The sequence below is a fragment of the Biomphalaria glabrata genome, chromosome 17 (genome assembly GCF_947242115.1).
Source record: "Biomphalaria glabrata chromosome 17, xgBioGlab47.1, whole genome shotgun sequence".
In the NCBI taxonomy this organism is placed as follows: domain Eukaryota; kingdom Metazoa; phylum Mollusca; class Gastropoda; family Planorbidae; genus Biomphalaria; species Biomphalaria glabrata.
In genome coordinates, this window is record NC_074727.1 from 6,232,249 (window position 1) to 6,256,559 (window position 24,311).

At 37.5% G+C, this 24,311-nt stretch overlaps 1 pseudogene; it reads left to right on the forward strand.

Moving 5' to 3' along the window:
- The first annotated feature begins 17,496 nt into the window (after nucleotides 1-17,496).
- On the forward strand, nucleotides 17,497-17,950 carry LOC106050136 (60S ribosomal protein L31-like; annotated as a pseudogene).
- Nucleotides 17,951-24,311: the final 6,361 nt, after the last annotated feature.

The window sequence follows — 24,311 nt, forward strand, 5'->3', positions numbered from 1 at the left end:
AAGTTATTGTATGAGCTTAAAGGAAGTTTGAGGAAGATTGGCTCAGATCAATGGCTAAACTTCCTATTGGACAGTGTTTCTCAAACTGTGTACCACTGAGCCTTTGTGTTCCACGAACTACTTAACTAAAAAAATAATTAAAAAATAAGAAAAGTGTTCCGATAAATACTTAGAATGTGCGAAGTGTTCCGTTAAAAAAAAGGGAAACACTGGTATAGGACATAAAGTATGAAATATAAACTATAAATATTATTCATTTTACATCTTATAAAGTTACTGTTAGAGAAGTTACATCTTATAAAGTTACTGTTAGAGAAGTTACATCTTATAAAGTTACTGTTAGAGTAGTCACAGTTTATAAAGTTACTGTTATAGAAGTTACATCTTATAAAGTTACTGTTAGATAAGTTACATCTTATAAAGTTACTGTTAGAGAAGTTACATCTTATAAAGTTACTGTTAGAGAAGTTACATCTTATAAAGTTACTGTTAGAGAAGTTACATTTTATAAAGTTACTGTTAGATAAGTTACATCTTATAAAGTTACTGTTAGAGAAGTTACATCTTATAAAGTTACTGTTAGAGAAGTTACATCTTATAAAGTTACTGTTAGAGAAGTTACATCTTATAAAGTTACTGTTAGAGAAGTCACAGTTTATAAAGTTGCTGTTAGAGAAGTTCCATCTTATAAAGTTACTGTTACAGAAGTTACATCTTATAAAGTTACTGTTAGAGAAGTCACAGTTTATAAAGTTGCTGTTAGAGAAGTTACATCTTATAAAGTTGCTGTTAGAGAAGTCACAGTTTATAAAGTTACTGTTAGAGAAGTTACATCTTATAAAGTTGCTGTTAGAGAAGTCACAGTTTATAAAGTTGCTGTTAGAGAAGTTACATCTTATAAAGTTGCTGTTAGAGAAGTCACAGTTTATAAAGTTACTGTTAGAGAAGTTACATCTTATAAAGTTACTGTTAGAGAAGTCACAGTTTATAAAGTTGCTGTTAGAGGAGTCACAGCTTATAAAGTTACTGCTAGAGAAGTCACAGTTTATAAAGTTGCTGTTAGAGGAGTCACAGCTTATAAAGTTACTGCTAGAGAAGTCACAGTTTATAAAGTTACTGTTAGAGGAGTCACAGCTTATAAAGTTACTGCTAGAGAAGTCACAGTTTATAAAGTTGCTGTTAGAGGAGTTACAGCTTATAAAGTTGCTGTTAGAGGAGTCACAGCTTATAAAGTTACTGCTAGAGAAGTCACAGCTTATAAAGTTACTGTTAGAGAAGTCACAGTTTATAAAGTTGCTGTTAGAGAAATTGCAGCTTATAAAGTGTAAGTTTATAAACTTACTGATAGAAAAGTTACAGCTTAAAAATTTACATTTATAGAGTCACAGCTTATAAAATTACTGCTAAAGTACCACTTATTATAAGTACTACTTATTTAATGTACTTATTTAATGTACTGTTACTATTCGTGCATCAGTTAAAGACACAAGGAAGCAAATATTTGTCATTTTTCTGCCTTAAAAAAAAGTTTTAATTTTTTTAATCCTTTAAAAGGAACATCAACTTGAACTTTCCCATTTCTTACTTTTGATATTTTTGAATCTTATAAATTCGTAAGGTCTGAAATCGCTGAACACTACTAATGGAATTTTAAATCATTCCTTTATGTTATCAAGGCCAGCGAGGCATCGATCAGATGGTTCCATAGCTGAGATGAGCTGGAGAGTAGGAAAATTGCATTATAGTACAGATGTAAAGTGAAGGTTGCCTCATTCAGACCTTTCGATCTATAGAGGAGGATAATGGAAAGCCAACGGTTAACGAGTTGTCATGTGGCCAGCACAACAACCAACTGCCTTTTACTTTCCAAAGGGATGTCGGATACCCATTAGGTCTAGGTGGAATCAATGGTGTCCTAAAAAATCAGGAAGCTCAATATCATGGAAATCAAGCTCGAGCCCCCCCCCCCCTCCCTAGGGTCGGAAGACAAGCGTTTATCGAATGATGGTGTGAATGTAAAATAAGAGAAGACGTTTTTTTTCAACACTGACCTAAAAAATTTTGTCCATTATCACTGTCCGAAACGATTACTACCATAACGTATTCATAACTTCCTGGCTACACTGTGCCTTACACTTTCGTACATTCATATCTCACTCAGTAGCCAGTACCCAATCGTCTTCTCTTGACACTTAGTATCCAGTACCAGGCAGTACCTGTTACGTTTGTTATATGATGAGACTCTTTTTAGCAATGTACTGGTATGAAACGATAATGTCATTGTTTGTAATTAATTTAATATTTATTAACACTGTAAATATTCTATGGTTTCTATTCCGTCATTTTTAGATCTCTTCTCCTTTCCACACGCACTCGCAACATTCCACATTTACACTAAGATGCACACGTAACAGTACCTAGTAGTCTCCTCTCTTGACACTCAGTATCCATTACCCACTAGTCTTCTCTCTTGACACTCAGTATCCAGTGTCCAGTAGTTTTCTCTTGACAGTATCCAGCAGTTAGTAGTTTTCACTTGACACTCTTATTTTATCTTATATAATACAGACGTTACTTCAAAAAAGAAGATGATTACGTCCTACGCGTCATGCATTTAGTCATGCATATTAACCAATGACTTAAATTCTGCCAAGTCATTGGTTTCCTAGCTAGCTCAGGTAACCCATTCCATGCTCTAATAGCACTAGGGAAGAAGAGGAGTATTTGTACAAATTTGTCCTAGCATATGGGACGAGGAATGTACCTTTATCTTTGTGTCTTTCAGAGTATTTTATTAAATTTTTCTTTTGTATTTGAAGATTATGGTTCAGTGTTTTATGTATAATTGCTACTTTACTTTTGAGCCTTCTGTCCTGAAGGCTTTCTAAATTTAGTGATTTTACTAAAGGTGTTACTCTAGTCAAATGTGAATATTCGTTTGTTATGAATCTCACTGCTCTATTTTATGCATCCAGTAGTTTTCTCTTGACAGTATCCAGTACCTAGTAGTCTTCTCTTGGCACTCAGTATCCAGTGCAAAGTTGTCTTCTCATGTCATCACTTATCAAATGTATTCCACCTCAAATTTCACCCACACAATACAACATGTCCTCTTATGTTGAATGCTCAAACATTAACTCGTGCCCTTTTCTATTTATAGCTCATCCAATACCCAATGCCCTTGATTCATCGCTCACCCAATACCCAATGCCCTTGATTCATCACTCACCCAATACCCAGTGCCCTTGATTCATCACTCACCCAATACCCAGTGCCCTTGATTCATCGCTCACCCAATACCCAATGCCCTTGATTCATCACTCACCCAATACCCAATGCCCTTGATTCATCACTCACCCAATACCCAGTGCCCTTAATTCATCACTCACCCAATACCCAGTGCCCTTGATTCATAGCTCACCCAATACCCAGTGCCCTTGATTCATCGCTCACCCAATACCCAATGCCCTTGATTCATCGCTCACCCAATACCCAGTGCCCTTGGTTCATCGCTCACCCAATACCCAAATGCCCTTGATTCATCACTCACCCAATACCCAATGCCCTTGATTCATCACTCACCCAATACCCAAATGCCCTTGATTCATCACTCACCCAATACCCAATGCCCTTGATTCATCACTCACCCAATACCCAATGCCATTGATTCATCGCTCACCCAATACCCAATGCCCTTGATTCATCGCTCACCCAATACCCAATGCCCTTGATTCATCTCTCACCCAATACCCAATGCCCTTGATTCATCGCTCACCCAATAACCAGTGCCCTTTTCTATACATCTCTCACCAAACGCACCCCCCTTTTTTTAAATTTATCGTTCATCTCTACTCAATGCCCTCTTCCTTTCACTAACTCACTAGCTCACTCACAAAAAATAAAATAAAAAAAGTTCATTAGTCTTTAAACGACCTTGTCTCTCGACCTTCCAGCTCCCCTGCTCAAGTAATATTTCCCAGGACAAATTTATGGGTGGCAATCCAATACAAGGTCAGATAAATCCTGAAGGTCGAAGGGTAAGCATTCTTTTTCAATGCTACTCTTTTTTTTTTTCTTTATTTTATTTTAGTTCGTTTTCCGCTTTTTTTTTCCTCTCCTTTTCTTTTTTATTTTTCTTGACGCAAGTCCAGGGACAGATGATGATGATGATGACGTCGAAACGAACGAGTCTTTCAACACTTTATTCTCCTGAGCTACAAAATAAAAAATTAATAATAATAATAATACAAATTAAATATAATACTTTTTAAAACAGTTACCTTGTCAACACTGTCTATATTTCATACACCGGATGCACCATAACGCTATATATTTTTCAGTTTTTTCGCCCATATTATGGACGGTCGTTGACTTGTAGCACCGCAATGCTTCAGGACAGAAGACTTAAAAGTAAAGTAGCAATCATACATAAAACACTGAACCATAATCTTCAAATACAAAAACAAAATGTAATAAAATACTCTGAAAGACACAAAGGTAAAGGCACACTCCTCGTCCCATATGCTAGGACAAATTTGTACAAATACTCCTTCTTCCCTAGCGCTATTAGAGCATGGAATGGGTTGCCTGAGCTAGCCAGGAAAACCAGTGACTTGGCAGATCTTGGGTCATTGGTTAATATGCATGACTGAATGCATGACGCGTAGGACGTTATCATCTTCTTTTTTGAAGTAACGTTTGTATTATATAAGATAAGATAAGAAGATAGACAACAAAACCGCTGTAGGCTTATTATATCTTGACTTGTAAAACTTTAATAACTTATTTTGTGAGCCATATTAAACATTGCTTTTATAATGATATAGACAAAAGCAGTTTGTGATGAAATGCAATAAATATATTAGAATTTAGCAGTAATATACAATTTTAAAATTATATTTTCAACAAAATCCAGCTCAATACATAATACCTGCTTTCAATCTCACGTTCTGAAGTCGTCTGCCTTTACTAAGGCCGCTGACGACAAGGCCACATATCAGGGACGTAGTGAGAGGGAGGCAAGAGGGGCACGCAGCCTATATTTCTATGAGATGCTCATGGAGAAAGGGGGGAAGTGCGCCAATAATGTACCTTGCCCCAGGCGCTCGTTTTGCCCACTACGCCTCTGCACCTATATTGCATCATTCAGAACCAGTAGCTAACGTCTTCCCACCATCACCATCATCATCATCATCAAACTCCATTTGAGCGAGGGCTCAAATCCTCTCTGGCAAAAGCCCTGGACAGAAACCCTGCTGTCTTGCTTAGTGCATAAATGTCGCCATACAGGTCGAGAATTTTTGGTTTCCCAGACCTGTCGAGACGGAGATCAGCAAGTCTGGGGCAGTCAAACAGGATATGAGGGCACGGTTTCCTCTTCTTTCCCGCAGCGGGGGCACCGTGAATCGAAATGTGTCCATAGCCGTGAGAAATATGAGCCAACAGGACGATGGCCTGTCCTGCACTGTGCTATAATAGCTTGCTCAGGCCTGGACAGCCTCCACCACGGGTAAGTGCGGTCAGGGCGCCTCATGCGCTCCCAGACTCCACGGACTTTTTGGGACTTGTCCCAGCACTCAAACCACTTTTCCATTTCTGTTTTTTTGAATTATAGCCAGAGCATGATGAAAACTTACAGCCTGTTCAGTGGGTGGAATTTGCCCTCCCTGGTGGGCCAAGGAGTCACCAAAATAAACACACACACACACACGCGCGCGCGCGCACTCCATAACACCCCAGGTATGAAATAAGTCTAATGCTGTCTGGACACGCCTTTGAAGCAATGGACACACTTATGCTCGACACGGTCATGACAGACGTTCAACGCATCAAGTCTGGCTTCAAACTCAGGCCAAACAAATCTACCGAGTATCTGCCAGCTTCTGTTGTTAGATCTACCTCGTACGTGCCCCATCACGTGATGTACGTAACTCAGAGGTCACGACCAAGCCAGGAACAAAACAAAACAAAAAAAAAACTAAAAAAGAAAAGAAAATTCTGGAGATTGTCTAGGTCAAGTCTTCTACGTCTCTTGCCAAAAACAAAAACGTTTTGTTTAAAATCCTCGCGACATATTGTATCTTATCTTATCAAGTACAGACATCTTATATTATCAAGTACAGACATCTTATCTTATCAAGTACAGACATCTTATCTTATCAAGTACAGACATCTTATCTTATCAAGTACAGACATCTTATCTTATTAAGTACAGACATATTATCTTATCAAGTACAGACATCTTATCTTATCAATTACAGACATCTTATCAATTACAGACATCTTATCTTATCAATTACAGACATCTTATCGTATCCATTAAAAACATATTACATTATCAATTACAAACATCTTATCTTATAAATTAAAAAACATCTTACATCATCAATTACAGACATCTTATCTTATCCATTAAAAACATCTTAAATTATCAATTACAGACATCTTATCTTATCAATTACAGACATCTTATCTTATCAATTACAGACATCTTATCTTATCCATTACAGACACTCCTGCAACTGAGAAAGTTTGTATTTCATTTCATTTTAACATGAGCTGATTCAGACTTCAAAGTATATTTTTGAAAGAGTAATTAAGCAAGTGCAAAGTTCAGCCAGACGCAATTAAAACAAATGGGTGTTGTCCAGGCCAGGGGCGGTTAACTCTAACAAGTCTGGCTTCAATTAAAATGCAGGTTATTGCTCTTTATATGATGCAAACAATTCTGGAGTTCTGGTAAAATGTTCCCTTGAATCTGCCACAAGATTTGTTTGTGGGGGAATGTAAAACAAGTGATGGTTGTGGTTGGGGGTGTATAAAAGGTGCTGATGAGGTGTTTTTAGCGGCCCCCGAAAGGGGAAAAGACGCTCTTAGTTTTGTGTGGCCTGTCTGTCCGTCTGTCCGTCCGTCCGTCCTGTTTAGATCTCGTAAACTAGAAAAGATAGTGAAAATCCGACATCACAATATTTTAGACCGTTTAAAGCTCTGATGCAACGGCTACTTTTTTCTTTTCTGAAAGCGAATAATCTAGCTTTTTGAATCACTTATGCAAGCAGTTTTTTTTTCATTAAAATAATCCACTTCTACAACTATTCACTTATAATAGTAACAAACACGTAAGGCTCTTTGTTACAGACACTATATAAACACCAAATTTGGAATACGATTATGCAAACGGTTGTTGATTTTTGTCAAAAAAAAATTTTTATATTTGTATTGTTAAGTTATGTAAGTTCGGTTATACTAAGTACTATACTTACACACATAAAAATGTTTACTGTATTTTAAAGAGAAAAAAATCTATTTAGTATGCATATAATTCAGACACGATTTAAAACAACAATTAATAAGTAGTTTTTCATATCTCGTAAACTACAGTGCAGAGCAGCTCCACATAATACCTAATCAAAGAAAATTTTTATTTTTTTTTACGGAAATGTTTTATTCTTGAGGATTTGATTATGAGATTTGCCCTTTACAAAACAATTAGATCAATTAGATATTCATTATAAGACATCAGTTAGGCCAGGTTCACATCTAACTTTATACTCACTTTCACCTATCCTTTGGTCTGCTGGGGCACAACACAAGATCTGTTACCATTTTTTCTCCATTATTTTCTGTCATTTGTCTTTGATAGAATTTCATTCTGATAATATTGAAACCTGCCCTTTTACTTGCCTGGGTGGACCACTTCGGGGGTCGATTTTCAGTTTTGTGTTTCCACTCAAACTGTCTTTGTAACCTTGTTTTTCTTTTTTTGCTTAATTTCCTTACTCATGCCATTTTCGTTTTATTTACTTTTTCGTTGTTACTTATTGACGAATTTAGCACTGGAACTTTTTCATCATATATGGATTTAAATAGCACGTTTTTAACTTTAAACTCACGTAAAGATTCTCAGAAGAGTCGTCTCCATCTCCCTCTCTGTCTCTTTCTCTCTCTGCCTATCTCTTTCTTCTTCTCTTCCGCCCTCCTTCTCTCTCAATCTTTCCCACATCTCTCTCCCTCTTTCCCACATCTCTCTCCCTCTTTCCACATCTCTCTCCCTCTTTCCACATCTTTATCTCTCTTTTCACATCTCTATCCTTCGTTCCACCTATCTCTCTTTTCACCACACTCTCTTTTCACATCTCTGTCTCTCTTTTAACATCTCTATCTCTCTTTCCACATCTCTATCTCTCTTTCCACATCTCTCTCTTTCCACATCTCTATCTCTCTTTCCACCTCTCTATCTCTCTTTTCACATCTCTATCTCTCTTTCCAACTCTCTATCTCTCTTTCCACATCTCTATCTCTTTCCACCTCTCCCCCTTCTTTTTCCTTCTCCCCCCTCTCAATCCATCTTTCTAAATTTCTCTCCCACCTTTTTACCCTCTCCCTATGTCTGTCTCTCACTTTCTCACACCCTCTCATTCTATCCCTCCCCCCCTCTCTCTCTCCCTTTATAACTGCTCTTTCACCCCACTTCTCCTCTCTCCCTTTCTAGCTTTACCCCTCTCTTAACTTTTCTCCCTCTCATCTCTCTCCCCTCTCTCCCCTCTCCCTCTCTTTCTTGCTTGTCAAGAGGAGCAACTTTATATTACACTTTTTCTCTCTCTCTTTTTTTTTTTTTTTTTGAGTCCTAACAGGCCTGACTTAAATCACATTTTATCTTACAAGATATTTTATCATTTTGGATAAAATCTTTCCCTGACCTGGAGTACCTCGTCACTCACTCCCCTTGGTAGGTCATGCGGTAACAACCTGGCATGTAAACTCATGCTGTGGTGAAAAGGTCATCTTGTATAAAGCAAGAACTTACGGGGTCAACTTCTTTATTGCTGGCCATCCAGGAGATGTTATGTCACAGGGTCACAGACGTCCAACAGGGGCGAACACCCTTTATTAAACTGGTATCGCGTGCGCAGATCCAGAGTTCACGAAGGGAAAAGATTGTGTATGACTTGAAAAAGTCAGAAGAGCAGGCGACGCATACCAAATAACTTTGTTCTCTTGTAGACTGGAAAAAAACAGCAGCATAAAAGAAGGTAAACAAGCAGTAGAAAAAAGAATACTTTTTAAAAACAAAGCTTATATTAAGGATAGAACCACTTATTGCTGCTATTTATCTGAAAATTACATGTTTTAGCTCCATTTCTGCTATACAAAACAAAATTAATTAATTAGCACTAAATAATTAAGTTATGGGTCAATTTTTTTATTAACTCGTGTATTGTCATTCACTATGAATAATTATGCAGAATTTCAACTTGTTTGGGAAGCTCCAGAATAAACATGTGGAAAAGTAATAAAAGGATTAAATTCATACACACATCATCATCTCTCATTAAGTAGCATTTATTCCCCTTATTTCAATATCAAACAAAATAATCAATCAGGAAAATTAATTAAGTGATTAATGTTTTGATGGATTCATGTCTTGTCGGGAATAATTGTGCAAAGCTTTAACTTGATCCGAAAATGTAAAATGCAGGGGCCCCAAAGAGGTCAAGACCCACAGGCCACCAAATGATGGCAAATTTCTAGCTAAGCCACCGCTATAATGTTGACCGAATGTGTACTGAGAGTGTACTCTATAATCAAAATAAATCATTAAATCTCTGGATTTTCTCCTCTAAATAATTAGCTTAATGCCTCCTTGAAGTGCATGGCTGTAAAGTTAAAAGTTCAAGGTCTTGAACTCATGTTGAAACAAACAAGTCTTATCCTCTATAACTGGTTTAAGATATCCTCCCACATCTAATGTACACCTAGTGGGGAAAATAAATTAAGAAGCTTATTGTGCTGCCCACATAAGACCCTCGTAAATGCGAAGGGGAGGAACTCTACTTTCCATGCCCTGTAGACCTTTCAGATCTCGTCGGAGAACGCTAAAACTATCCCCAGAGTTTAAACAAACAAATACATAAATCTTGTCCTGAAATCCTGGATATGAACTTAGCCAACAACGTCCCCTTACATAGTCAAGCAAAAGCTGTAAACGTACAAATTAATCGATAAGAAGGGTAAAGCAAATAACCAAGATGGCATATCCAGATTCATTTTCTCGGCTATTTTCTTCTTTTATTTCCCCCTTTCTGTTTTGGCTAGAGGCCAAAACTGAATGCTTGGAAAGTGAAAATAAATGACACAGAAAGTTGAGTTTCAAGATACTCTCTACTACATAATTTTTTGCTTTACCTTCCCTCCCTCCCCCCCATCCCCCCCCCATCTCCTAGCCAAACGTGAGGAGCATGGGTATTTGTAGAAAGTTTTGATGACATATATTAGCACGGTAGATTCCTGTATCTGATTTACGATTTAGCTTGGACAGATATGTGTCTGTTTGTTTGCCTTCAAAACGCGAACTACGTGTGTATCTGGTCAAAGAATTGTACACGCTACGGAAGTAGCATTGTTTGGGGTACATTTTTTTTTTTAAAAAGTTGTTTGTGAATATGGGAGGGGTGAGCGAGGGGGGTGGAGCAGATGATGAGGAGGATGTTTGTTTCTTTAAGGCCAAATGTCAACCAGGACGTCGTGGAATAACACAGCGATGGTCTGCTTTTAATTTCCTTAGCTGTAAGTCGAGAATCCCTTAGAGAATATAGAAAAGTAGTGGGGGAAATCCAATTAACATAAAAATACAGCTTTTTACACTTGACCCGTTTTCAAATCGAGGCCAGAAAAAAAGAAGTTTTCAAATCGAGGCCAGACTGAGATTACGTCATCTGACAGCAGAAGTGTATGCAGAGTGACGTATGTGAAAGACCAATATAGTTGCCTTTAGGAAGCACGCTAAACACAAGTAACATAGCAGCATTGAAAAGTCAGTTCCGCCTTTATGAAGCAGTTGATTCTGAATTACAGCAATTAGTTCTCTCTCAATGTGCTACGAAATATCCCCGAACAGATAGGCTCACAAAATAGCGAAAGACAAAATAGTACGGATAAAAATAGCGAACGACATAAAAATATACATACAAAGTGATGGATTTTTTAAAATGATAGCCATGGGAAGGATCTTTTTGTTGCGGCCCTTACGTTCTATATTAATAGATCTGGGAGTACGTCAGGTTTATAATTTATAAAGAAAGAAACTTGTACAAGTGTGTCCTTATATTCTTATGTGTATATATGTATATTTTATGCATGAAAAAACAACTAGATTAAACAACACAATAGATCTCTTCTTAACCAACAGACCTGGATTAATAGTAGATTCTATCACTATCCCTGGTCTGTCAGACCATGATATCATTAAAATACACAGTCAGATAAAGGGAGTAGCCAAAATAAAACCCAAAAGTTAAAAGACACTCTAGAACAAATGCAACATAACACAACTACACCAAGCTGCATTAAACTTTCAACAAACATTCTTATCAGAAAAAAGACATTAACTCTTTCTCTCCTAACTGACGATACCAGCGTTGATTCCACCAGAATGTGGTAAATAATTACGGAGAGAAAGAGTTAACCAACCAGTCGATGACCTGTGGAATGTCATTAAAAACTATCTTAAAAACATTATAGAAAATCATATCCCAACTATATAGTACCATAATAAAATAAATAAATACTGGTTTAATAATAGTGTTGTAACCCTATTCCTCCCTGACTAACCATTTTTTTTTCCACGTGCAAAGTATTGTGATTTTTTGTTTAAGCTGTTGGGCGTCAATGACCTGAACTAGTGTGCAAATGTGATGAGAAACTTTGAGCTATGATTTTTGGATTTCTTGACTGAGGATTGAGGATTTTTTTTCTATTGTGTTAGTGAATCGGGATATGTCAATTTGATTTGGAGATTGTGACATTATTTCTTTTTATCGGGGATATTGATTGATCCTAGTTGGGTTGTGCTTCTGCAATCGAAGAGATACCAAGCGATCTGAGAATCGGTGAGTTTTCTTTAGTTCAACCCCACGTCTTAACTATAGATTAAAGAAGCTTTTTAAAGAGAAGAAAAACCTGTAAAGAAAATTTAAAGAAACTAAGGCAGAAAGAGTTGATAAAAAGTATATTAAAATTAAACACTTAACCCAAAAAGTAAGCAGACAGCTGCAGAGTGAATACATAAACAATGTAATATTTAAGGATAACAACGAAAACTTATGGTCATACATTAGGTCTAAGAAAAAGGAAAAAAAACAGGTATAGCGCCATTAAAAGAAGAAGATAATTTAACACATAATGATAATGAAACTAAAGCTAACATCCTAAATATATACTTTGCATCAGCATTCTCAGCCTCAGGAGTCAAAGACATATTACTTAGGTAAACCAGTAACACAGATTAAAAACACAAAATACTTAGGTGTATAAAAGAAAAACTGTCATAGAATCCCCATATTTACGAAACTATAAAAAAATCTAACAAAGCATTAGTGTTTATTAAAATAAATGTCTATAAATCAAATAAGAACATAAAACTAAAATGTTAGTTATCCTTGGTTAGGCCAATTATAGAATATGCATCTTCTGTTTGGGACTCAACTCAAGAAAACATTAAGAAACTGGAATAGACACAAAATAGAGCAGTGAGATTCATAACAAACGAATATTCACATTTAACTAGAGTAACACCTTTAGTAAATTCACTAAATTTAGAAAGCCTTAAGAAAACAAGACTCAAAAGTAAAGTAGCTATTATACATAAAATACTGTACCATAATCTTCAAATACAAAATTAAATTTTATGGAATACTCAGAAAGACACAAAGATAAAGACACAATTCTTGTTCCATATGCTAGGACAAATTTGTACAAATACTCCTTCTTATTAGAGCATGGAATGGGTTGCCTGAGCTAGCCAGGAAAACCAGTGACTTATCGGAAATTATGTCATTGGTTAATAAGCATGACTGAATGCAGGACGTAATCATCTCTTTTGAAGTAACGTCTGTATTATATAAGATAAGATATTTTATTACAATTAGATGTTTTTATTTTTATTGTGGGCATCCATTTTGTGGCTTGCTTTTTTGTCCGCGCTATTTTACCGTGTTACGCATCACACTATATAGAGCTAGATCTAAATAGACAATAAAGAATTTCAATTAAAACATTGGGTTATTAATTTTTTTTTAATATATCTAATACATCAAAGTAAAGAAAACCCAGAAACTTAGAACTTACAGCTTTATAAATGGCATAAGCTCGAAAAATAAAAATCTACCATCATATTTCATATCCTGTAAAATTGGGGAGGGTTGTTTAAGAAAAAAATTGAAGTCTTGGAAATATTTTTGATAGCTTGGCATCTTATAGAGATGTCATCAAAATTGGATTCTTTCCCTTTTCCCTTTTTTTTTATTTTTAGCTTTGGGTCTTCTTTTCTCTTTGACTCGTTTCTTTCTTTGAAATCCAAATATATGCATAGAAATAAAAAATGGAGTTTGTCTGATTAAAAACGTCAAGGGGATGTAAAACATTCTGATATCTAATTAGAAGGAAATGAATTAGCTGGCAGGAGTTGCTTTCTCTTTTGTTCTTTTTTTTTTTAAAAAAAAGAGGCAGCACTCAGTTCACATTTGAAAGAGTTACTGCCCTTTTTGATTTTTTTTTTCTTTTCAATAATTCTTCTTGATACAATCGGCCGTAGTGTTTCTTAACCGATAGCCTCCCCTTCCTTTACGTGCTGTGACTTAAGGAAGCTTATCTATGTCTGGCGTATCCAACAGTGGCCCTGTTTTGGCTGGAGGGAGGAAAAAAAAAGGGGGGGGGGTTTACTTAAATAGAAACATGTTGGGTATAGAAGTTGAATATTTGTGTTTTTAACTTTGAGTGTCAGGAAACAAAATGGAAATTGATAAGGAACTAGATTTTTTCAAATTTAAATATCTGAAATCTCATTGAAAGGTGTGGATAAATTGTGCTACCCCATTATGTTGTAGGTTCCCTTACGTAGCTTCATTCTTTTAACTCACAATGTCACATAGGGCCGAAACAGCACATCGCCATCTGACTCTTTTCTGGACAATTCCATTCAGTTGGATTCTTGTCCTTCCCCTCAGTTAGGTCCATGTCCTCCCCTATATAAGCTAGGCAGCATAGTTATATAAGGTTGGAAGTATAGATCTACACGCTTGGAAGTATAGTTCTGTAAGCTAGGCAGCATAGTTCTATAAGCTTGGAAGTATAGATCTACACGCTTGGAAGTATAGTTCTGTAAGCTAGGCAGCATAGTTCTATAAGCTTGGAAGTATAGATCTACACGCTTGGAAGTATAGTTCTGTAAGCTAGGCAGCATAGTTCTATAAGCTTGGAAGTATAGATCTACACGCTTGGAAGTATAGTTCTGTAAGCTAGGCAGCATAGTTCTATAAGCTTGGAAGTATAGATCTACACGCTTGGAAGTATAGTTCTGTAAGCTAGGCAGCATAGTTCTATAAGCTTGGAAGTATAAATCTACACGCTTGGAAGTATAGTTCTGTAAGCTAGGCAGCATAGTTCTATAAGCTTGGAAGTATAGATCTACACACTTGGAAGTATAGTTCTGTAAGCTAGGCAGCATAGTTCTATAAGCTTGGAAGTATAAATCTACACGCTTGGAAGTAGTAGTTCTGTAAGATAGGCAGCATAGTTCTATAAGCTTGGAAGTATAGATCTACACGCTTGGAAGTATAGTTCTGTAAGCTAGGCAGCATAGTTCTATAAGCTTGGAAGTATAAATCTACACGCTTGGAAGTATAGTTCTGTAAGATAGGCAGCATAGTTCTATAAGCTTGGAAGTATAAATCTACACGCTTGGAAGTATAGTTCTGTAAGATAGGCAGCATAGTTCTATAAGCTTGGAAGTATAGATCTACACACTTGGAAGTATAGTTCTGTAAGCTAGGCAGCATAGTTCTATAAGCTTGGAAGTATAAATCTACACGCTTGGAAGTAGTAGTTCTGTAAGATAGGCAGCATAGTTCTATAAGCTTGGAAGTATAGATCTACACGCTTGGAAGTATAGTTCTGTAAGCTAGGCAGCATAGTTCTATAAGCTTGGAAGTATAGATCTACACGCTTGGAAGTATAGTTCTGTAAGCTAGGCAGCATAGTTCTATAAGCTTGGAAGTATAGATCTACACGCTTGGAAGTATAGTTCTGTAAGCTAGGCAGCATAGTTCTATAAGCTTGGAAGTATAGATCTACACGCTTGGAAGTATAGTTCTGTAAGCTAGGCAGCATAGTTCTATAAGCTTGGAAGTATAGATCTACACTCTTGGAAGTATAGTTCTGTAAGCTAGGCAGCATAGTTCTATAAGCTTGGAAGTATAGATCTACACTCTTGGAAGTATAGTTCTGTAAGCTAGGCAGTATAGATCAGGATAGCCAGGGTAATAAGCACCATGTCACGGCTGTAGAGTGTGGGCCAATACCTTGCTGACTGCCAGCACTAAAGCCTTAGTCTACCGGATCTGTGTGATGAGCGCTCTGGTATACGAAACTGAAACATGGTCAACCTACTCTTGGTAGGAAAAAAAAAAAGCTAAATATCTTCCACCTCCGATGCCTAAGGCGGGTTTTTTTAAAATAAGGTGGCAAGATATAATAACCAATGACAAAATGCTAAGAAGAGCGGGGTGCCAGGACATCCGCGCTGTTATCAGCAGTAAATGCCGCGTGGTCGACTACCACAAGACATTCTGTTTGGTGATCTAATAGAGAGAGAGAGAGAGAGAGAGAGAGAGAGAGAGAGACAAACAGTCAGAGGGACACAGAGATAGTCAGGTATTTAAAAGACACGGTCACAGAGATAGATAGATAGATAGATAGATAGATAGAGATAGATAGATAGATAGATAGATAGATAGATAGATAGATAGATAGATAGATAGATAGATAGATAGATAGATAGATAGATAGATAGATAGATAGATAGATAAATAGATAAAAGGGAAAAACACATTTCTTATTAAGTGTTTCCCAGCTTCTAAATATGTAATTAATTTTAAAATATTATTTCAACAAAGTATCATCGGACATCAGGATCCTAGGTACCACATTTATAGACCTCATCGAGATTAGAGACAGTGTTACTACAGAGATTGGACCCCACGATGACCTGCTAACTATCGTAAAAAAAAAAAAACGCAAGCTAAAAAATGGCCATATTACAAGGTCTTCGGGGTTCGCAAAAGCCTTCCTTCAAGGAACAGTACCAGGAAAAAAAAAGGAAAAGGCAGACACAGAGAGCGATGGGAAGACAACATAAAAGAATGGACGGGCCTGCTACTGAAAGAGGCTCTATCCAAGACAAAAGACAGGAATGGAGAAAGACGGCGGACAAATCTTACCTGGTGCCCCAACGGTCAAACAGACTAATGGAGAGGTAAAGGTGACCAAAACAAATTATTGGACACGAAGACCTAAGTTAATCTCATGGCTATTGAAATGTTGACAAAAGTAACTCATACAATATTGCGTTGGTTTGTCTGGTTGAAGTCAACACACCCAGCCATCACATCAGAAATTAATTAAATGTCCAATTTTTCTTTTTTTTTTTTCGAAATTCGAATCGATGAAGACTTTGGTTGTGATATCAGGGTCTCTGCTTGAAAATATCCACATGACACACACCGAGGTCTATGCATTTTATTCATTCTTTACTACGTACAGAACTACTTTACGAGCCTTGCGTGTAGCAAAGTCATACAGTATATCATAATAATTCTGTTTCCTATATAGGTCACGCTCAAAAGCAAGAATTACCAAATATTTCAATCTATCTTTGAGAATTGTTGACCTAGGCGCGAGAAGCTTCTTTCACCAGATTCCACAATTACGGCGAACGCATAATGCCGTTTTTATTTATCTCGCAGGATGGAGGTTTTCAATATTGAATGACACCCCAAAATGACAATTTTGGTCTATATATTTCCGTATATTTTAAGGACTTTTTCGTATCTTTTGCAATTTCGGGAGATCGACAGGTAAATCAACAGGAGCGCGCGGGAAATCTGTTCTAAGTTATAAAATGGTTTAATTTAATAATTTATACACCTTGAATTAGCGTGGGTCCTATGAGAGTGCGGGTCCTATAAAAGTGCGGGGACCACTGCGGTCGTATAGGTTGCAGTGTCCTAAGGCCGGCCCTGCAAAATAACGGCGTATGCTACGCCACCGGTCGACTAGTTTAATATATAATGACGAATTGCGTATAGCGCAGATATCGTGCGCTTTAATATAGATCTGCATTTGTAAAAGGAATTGATATTAAAGCTAAGCAGCAATAAGGGAGGCTACTTATAAAATAAATACATCAGACTTAAATGCAGAGTTCTTACCATTTGAATTTTTTATTTTGTATTATTTATGTTTTTATTATAAATGTATAAGTATAAATTCAATGTGAATAATGTAAATTATGTTTTTAATAGTATATAATGAAAAAAAAAGTCATTAAACATTATAGTATCATTATTATCAAATAAAATATGTTCACCATTTTTAAAATCAATTGTTGTCAACTTATTTACTCCATAACAGCAACGCTTTGTATTAATGCAAGCAATTTCCCTCATATACCTATACACACTAAACACATTTGTTGTCGTTGTTCTGAACCTAAGAATGGCACCCCCAAGAAAGCAAAGAGAAAAAAAGAAGGCCGTTACTAATGATGTCATTACAAAAGAATGTACTATTCATATTCACAAGAGACTGCACGGAATAGGATTTAAAAAGAGGGCTCCTCGTGCCATTAAAGAAATCAGAAAGTCTGCTGAACAAATGATGGGCACTCCTGATGTTAGAATCGACATTCGCTTGAACAAGCACATCTGGTCCCAAGGAATAAGGCATGTTCCACATGAGACTTGCCCGTAAGAGGAACGAAGATGAAGACTCTACTCACAGATTGTACACCTTGGTGACACATGTCCTATGCGGTGATTTCAAAAGAAAACAAACACTGAATGTTGATAATAAATAAAATTCTTGTGGTTCTTTAAAAAAAAAAAAAAAACTAGGTAGGATGAAATGTTAACACCTGGAAGCCTGAGCATTTCTTCCATCATGTGGAGGTGTCTTCGATGGTGATGCAAAACGGTCAGATAACTAAGTTTCCCCTTGGACCTGATTACAATGGCTCGCCTCATCCGCAACGCGATGTCCAGTAACATTGTTTTCATTGATTAGTCCAGTTTTAAGTAAATAGTGTTGGACATAGCAACATTAGAACAATGAAGTTTCACGCTGATCTGTCAACTAGTAAACGCACCAACACAAACATACAGCATTGTATTTCCCGGGATTTCTTTGGCTTCCTTCGGAAGAATTCCCGTTTCATTGTTTGGGATGGGAGGATATATATAATACAAGTGTTCGTGAATGTGTCTACAACAGAGAACCTAAGCCATGATGTCCACAGCCGGGGAATAGGACAACCAAGTGAACTATGAACAACTTCTGAGGTAGCATGTCCTGAGAGACCATGAACATTTGTTATCTTTGTTTTTGACGATGTAAAACCTTTTTGAACTACTAAGTAAAAAAAAAACACATAAAAAACAAAACAAAAAACAGATACTTTATAAATAAAAACTTTACTAGCAAAGTGGCTAGCACGTCTGCCTGATGAGGCGTGAGCCACGAGTACGAATTCAAGTCGTTCCCTTTTCTTTAAATTAAAAAAAAATGATTTACTTCATATGAAACATTAAATAGAAGTATAAATATTCATTCGTATTAGGTAATAACGAGATCAGATGAAAAGAAAGTCTTTTAAAGTTAAATGCTCTAAGCAGTAGACCTCGCTTCCTATCCTTATAAGGCCCTTGTAAGATGCATACCGTTCTCTCTAGTGGAGTCTGCAAAAATATTGACTCTAAACATTTCGAAGATGACATTTCAAAACGTCACGGCTAACGCGATTCTTCTCAACAATTCGTGTGACGAAATGGTCCAAATTCTCATGACTGCTGTATATTGTTAGGTTGTCGAATTTTGAGCGACAGAAATTAAAAAAAAATGGTTAGAGGCAAGTCGTCTGCTTAAAACGAAGATGATGATAGGACGACCAAGCAGTAGCAGCAGCAGAGCAAGAAATCAAAAGACGCAGATGGGGCTGGATTTGGAATGCGGTGAACAACAGAAAACAGTAGAGCCCACTGGGGGGGGGGGGGGGTTGAAGAGAAAGGCTGTCAGACCAAAGCAAACGTGATCGAGTCTGGACATGGACCTAACTGAGGAGAGGACATGGATCCAACTGAGTGGAGGACATGGACCCAACTGTGGGGAGGACATGGACCTAACTGAGGAGAGGACATGGACCTAACTGTGGGAGGACATGGACCTAACTGAGGAGAGGACATGGACCTAACTGAGGAGTGGACATGGACCTAACTGAGGAGAGGACATGGACCTAACTGAGGAGAGGACATGGACCTAACTGTGGGGAGGACATGGACCTAACTAAGAGGTGGACATTGACCTAACTGAGTGGAGGACATGGACCTATCTGAGGAGAGGACATGGACCTAACTAAGGGGTGGACATTGACCTAACCCTAACTAAGGGGTGGACATTGACCTAACTGTGGGGAGGACATGGACCTAACTGTGGGGAGTACATGGACCTAAGAGGTGGACATTGACCTAACTAAGTGGAGGACATGGACCTAACTGAGGAGAGGACATGGACCCAACTGAGGAGAGGACATGGACCCAACTGAGGAGAGGACATGGACCCAACTGAGGAGAGGACATGGAACCAAATGAGGAGAGGACTTGGAACCAACTGAGGAGAGGACATGGACCCAACTGAGGTGAGGACATGGACCCAACTGAGGAGAGGACATGGACCCAACTGAGGTGAGGACATGGACCCAACTGAGGAGAGGACATGGACCCAACTGAGGAGAGGACATGGATCCAACAGAGGGGAGGACATGGACCTAACTGAGGAGAGGACATGGACCCAACTGCTGCCTAGCTTATAGATCTATACTGCCTAGCTTATAGAACTATGCTGCCTAGCATATATAACTATGCTGACTAGCTTATATAACTATGCTGCCCAGCTTATAGAACTATACTGTCTAGCTTATAGAACTATACTGCCTAGCTTATAGAACTATACTGTCTAGCTTATAGAACTATACTGCCTAGCTTATAGAACTATGCTGACTAGCTTATAGAACTATACTATCTAGCTTATAGAACTATACTGTCTAGCTTATAGAACTATACTGCCTAGCTTATAGAACTATACTGACTAGCTTATATAACTATACTGCCTAGCTTATAGAACTATGCTGACTAGCTTATAGAACTATGCTGCCTAGCTTATAGAACTATACTGACTAGCTTATATAACTATACTGTCTAGCTTATAGAACTATGCTGCCTAGCTTATAGAACTATACTGACTAGCTTATATAACTATACTGCCTAGCTTATAGAACTATGCTGACTAGCTTATAGAACTATGCTGCCTAGCTTATAGAACTCTACTGCCTCCTCCGCTAACCTGTTTGTTTATTAAGCCCCAGTTTGGAATTACAAAGAAAGTAAAAAAAAAACAAAAAAAAACTCTGACAAATAAAAGAGTTGAACAAATACACGTCAAAATGTTGGCTAATTGAGCGCAGACGTTATCTCATGCAGACCAGCAAGGGAGACAAACAGACAAATAAATGCTCCGACATTTTAGTTGTCTCACCGTAACTAAGGGAAACAGGAGACGCTTTGAACTGTCGTAAATTTTAACGATACCAGCTGGAGTTCTCCAGGTGATCAAAGTGTTTTATTTGCGACTTCCATTTCGATGCAAACGTAAAGACTAATTTTGTCTTTGTTTTCTGAAGAGTTTCTTTTTTTATTGAATATTTTTTTGTTTCTTTCTATGATAGCACCGTCTCGTGATGTTCTGTTTTTGCAAAACGTATGTCAGTTCACTCCGTATGTCTGTCTGTCTGTCTGTCTGGAAAGATTCTTTTACACTTTGCTTCTCCGACTTGTCATTCTGGGATCAAGTTGCAACTTTGCACAATTATTTAGTGTCGTTGACAACACATGAAACAATAACAAAAAAAAATTTACAGATTAATTAATTTCATAATTATAATTATTTAATTTTGTTCTAAATAGAAAAAGGGAAAATTATTTTGCAGTATTGAGAGAAATTGCAGTAATTGTATTTGGGCGGTACTCTCCCTCTGGCAAAGTTTGTTTTTATAATATTTATCTTGTTAAGTCTTTTAAATTCTGTTTACAAACTTAGCAAGACAAATTTCCATACGGACAATAAAGATTATTATTATTATTATTATTATTATTTTCAAATTTTTTCACTTTCAAATTTACAAATTACTTTTCAAACAAGATTATAAATATTTACGTGTAACCTTTCAATGCTAATTAATGGTGTTACATAAGGATGTAAATACTATGTTTGAATATAAAGTTAAGTAACCACTTTCAGCCCTGAAGGTTGGGCTGCACACTGGGCAGGTTATTCCAGCTGGATCTAGAGTCATCGGACTTGATTTTTTTCTCTGACGCTTTTTTCTTCTGCCAGCGCTGTTCTCTTCTCTGCAAATTGTGCGCCAGTTTTCACAGCCATGATGCCCTATCGTGTGATTCCGTCTCAAAGTTGGCAGGGTCATGGCTGAATAACCGAGGTGCTGATAAGCTAGGTGTTTTATAGTATATCTTTGGTACAGCTCATCTTTCGTCCTATGGAATGCTCTGTTTGCTCTGGGCCGATGTCTTTTGTGCAGCGGTGAAGGAGGGATTCGAGCCTGATCCATTTGATAAGCAGCCAAACGTTTTATGACTCTCCGCCACACATCCCACAGGTGTAGGATTTAATTGTTTTAGCAACGAAGAATCAACTTTTCTAAGCGCTTCCGTTTCTGTATTGGATTATTTCAGTCTTGGGGGGAGGTATTAGACGAGTTGATACGAAGGATTGGCTGCCTCCCTTTGAGATATTGTTAAAATTCATGGCTCAATTCTTTTTAATCGATTTGGTGAAGAAGGTTCATTTTAGAGTGCTTGAAATTATTTAGTTTATCGTGACAATCTCCACTATGCTCTATGTTTTGCAGCAGGAACTGTGGTGTTCATTCATTTTTTTTATTTTAACTTTATATAAACTTCGTGAAATAGTTTTAATTTAGCTTTACTTAGAGATGTATAAATGCTTCTTTTGATATAGATTGAGACACTAAGACAAAGCCATGTACGTAATAGTCAGTATATCATTCTGTTTGTGATATTGTGTCAGTGAATCGCTGTTGGTGAATTAATGGCCATAAATCATTCAGGCAGTAAATCATCCTGTCAGCCAATCAATGTCAGTGAATCACTCTGTCAGTGAATCGCTCTGTCAATAAAATCACTCTGTTAGTGAATCCCTCTATCGGTGAGTCACTCCGTCAGTAAAGCATCATGTCAATAACACAACGCCAGTGAATCTCTTCATACGTGAATCACTGGGTAAATCTTTTTATGAGTAAATTGCTGTGTCAGTGAATAACTCTTTCAGTGAATCACTCTGTCAGTGAATCACTCTGTCATAGAAAAGGACGTAACACAACTACCCAGCTTAAATATGATAGAAGAAAAATTCGATCAGCGATCCTGGGCTGTGCTGAGGTCACTAATACAATTAGACTAATTAAACCATTAGTAAAAATACAGAGCGAGGATTATGGGATATCTTGTGACTCACACGAGTATATACTAACCTTAACCAGTGGCGGATGCAACTGAAAATTCGTATGAGTACTCGTTACCAAACTAATATATAGATGGCGTAATCGGGAGGGGAAAAGGGATGAGAGCGATTGGGAGATGGTGCTGGTGACCTACTTTTTTTCCGGAGGATTTCCAGCTACCCGTCGCCTCAGCGTGGCCCTCCGGTGGAAACATCCAGAGGTGGATCTGGACAGGCTAAGAACGAGTAGCGAACCAGGCCTTCTAGCAGGTCTCCCTGGGTGAGCTTTTGTTTTTTTTATCTCACTCGGGGTGGGGATGGAACAAGTAACCTGCAACCCAGTCCAAAAAGTCCGCCACGCCGTTCCACAAAGGGGGTCGTCATCAGTTCCGGATTGCTGGATTGGCGGCCCTTGCACGGAACAGTGGCGGTTACATTATAGGAATATGAGACAAGCTCCCCGCAGTTAGCGCTGTCCCTGACACTTATAGCGGGTGACTTAAGATTCGGGGACGGTGCGCTGTGTACACGGCACGGCCCGGTTTTACCAGTCAGTCAACCAATATGGCCGCCTACCGTTGGGTGCCCTCAGACAGGACAGGGGTGAAGAACCCCATGTCCAGGCCTGGTGGTTGGATAAAAGCCTTTCTAACCATCAACGGGATAATGGCGCCTCCGGCGCCGATTCCCTACTGGACTTCATCGTAGGTGACCTACTTTGTCTGATGTCCATGTGTTTATTTAAAAAAACAATCTCAGTTTTAAAGTTGGTGTCTAGTGTTTTGAATGATATTAGCAACGCATATAAAATCGAATGTTCAATACACTTATTTAGGGTTCTATCTAACTAGATGTTTACTGTTTTCTATTTTAGTTTCCAATAACAAAACAAATAGGTTCCCTCTAAATTTTCTTTTAATCTTTGAATAAATGTTCTCATACAGGAATTTACAGTGTGGCTGATGAAGATAATTTTCAAAAAAAAAAAATTATCGTGAAAGAAAAAACTTTTACTAATTTACATTTATTTTTAAATAAAAAAAACATTCAATAAATAATAGACTCCTTCTTTCTAAAAAGAATGGATGCGCCCTTGACTCAGTAGTGTTGATATCTTCCTCTTGATTCGGACAAGAATATGTTAAGACCAAACAGGTCGATTCTGAAATGGCCGACTTCTCCTCACTTCCGGTATGTAAATGTTTCAGTCTTATGGCTTTCTGATAAGGAAGAGATTTCTCTTTTTTTTTTTTTTTTATCTGTCCAAGGTCGTCTTAACCTTTTACTTTGTGCCTGGTCATGCCAGCACGCACAGTCTGTCTCCATGCTATCCAATCTTTCACAACATCCGTCTCAGGTACATCTTCATTTATTTTCTGCTTTTTGTCTACGTACAAGTAACTAAATCTAGGTCCCAAAATGGCTTTAGGAAAGCAAGGAAATGGACACTCAACTGATTGGCCTAATTGATGACTTTTCAAAGGAAATACAGAGAAAATGGATAACATTTTATCAAACTTTTCTAAAAAGCTTAACACCGTAGCTTGCTTTAAAAATTAAATCTTTTGGCGTCCCTGTTCTGTTGGGTGGGAAAGTGGTTAAGCGCTTGGTTTTTAACTTGGGGTCCTGGGTTCGAATCTCGGTGAAGACTGGGATTTATAATTTCGGGA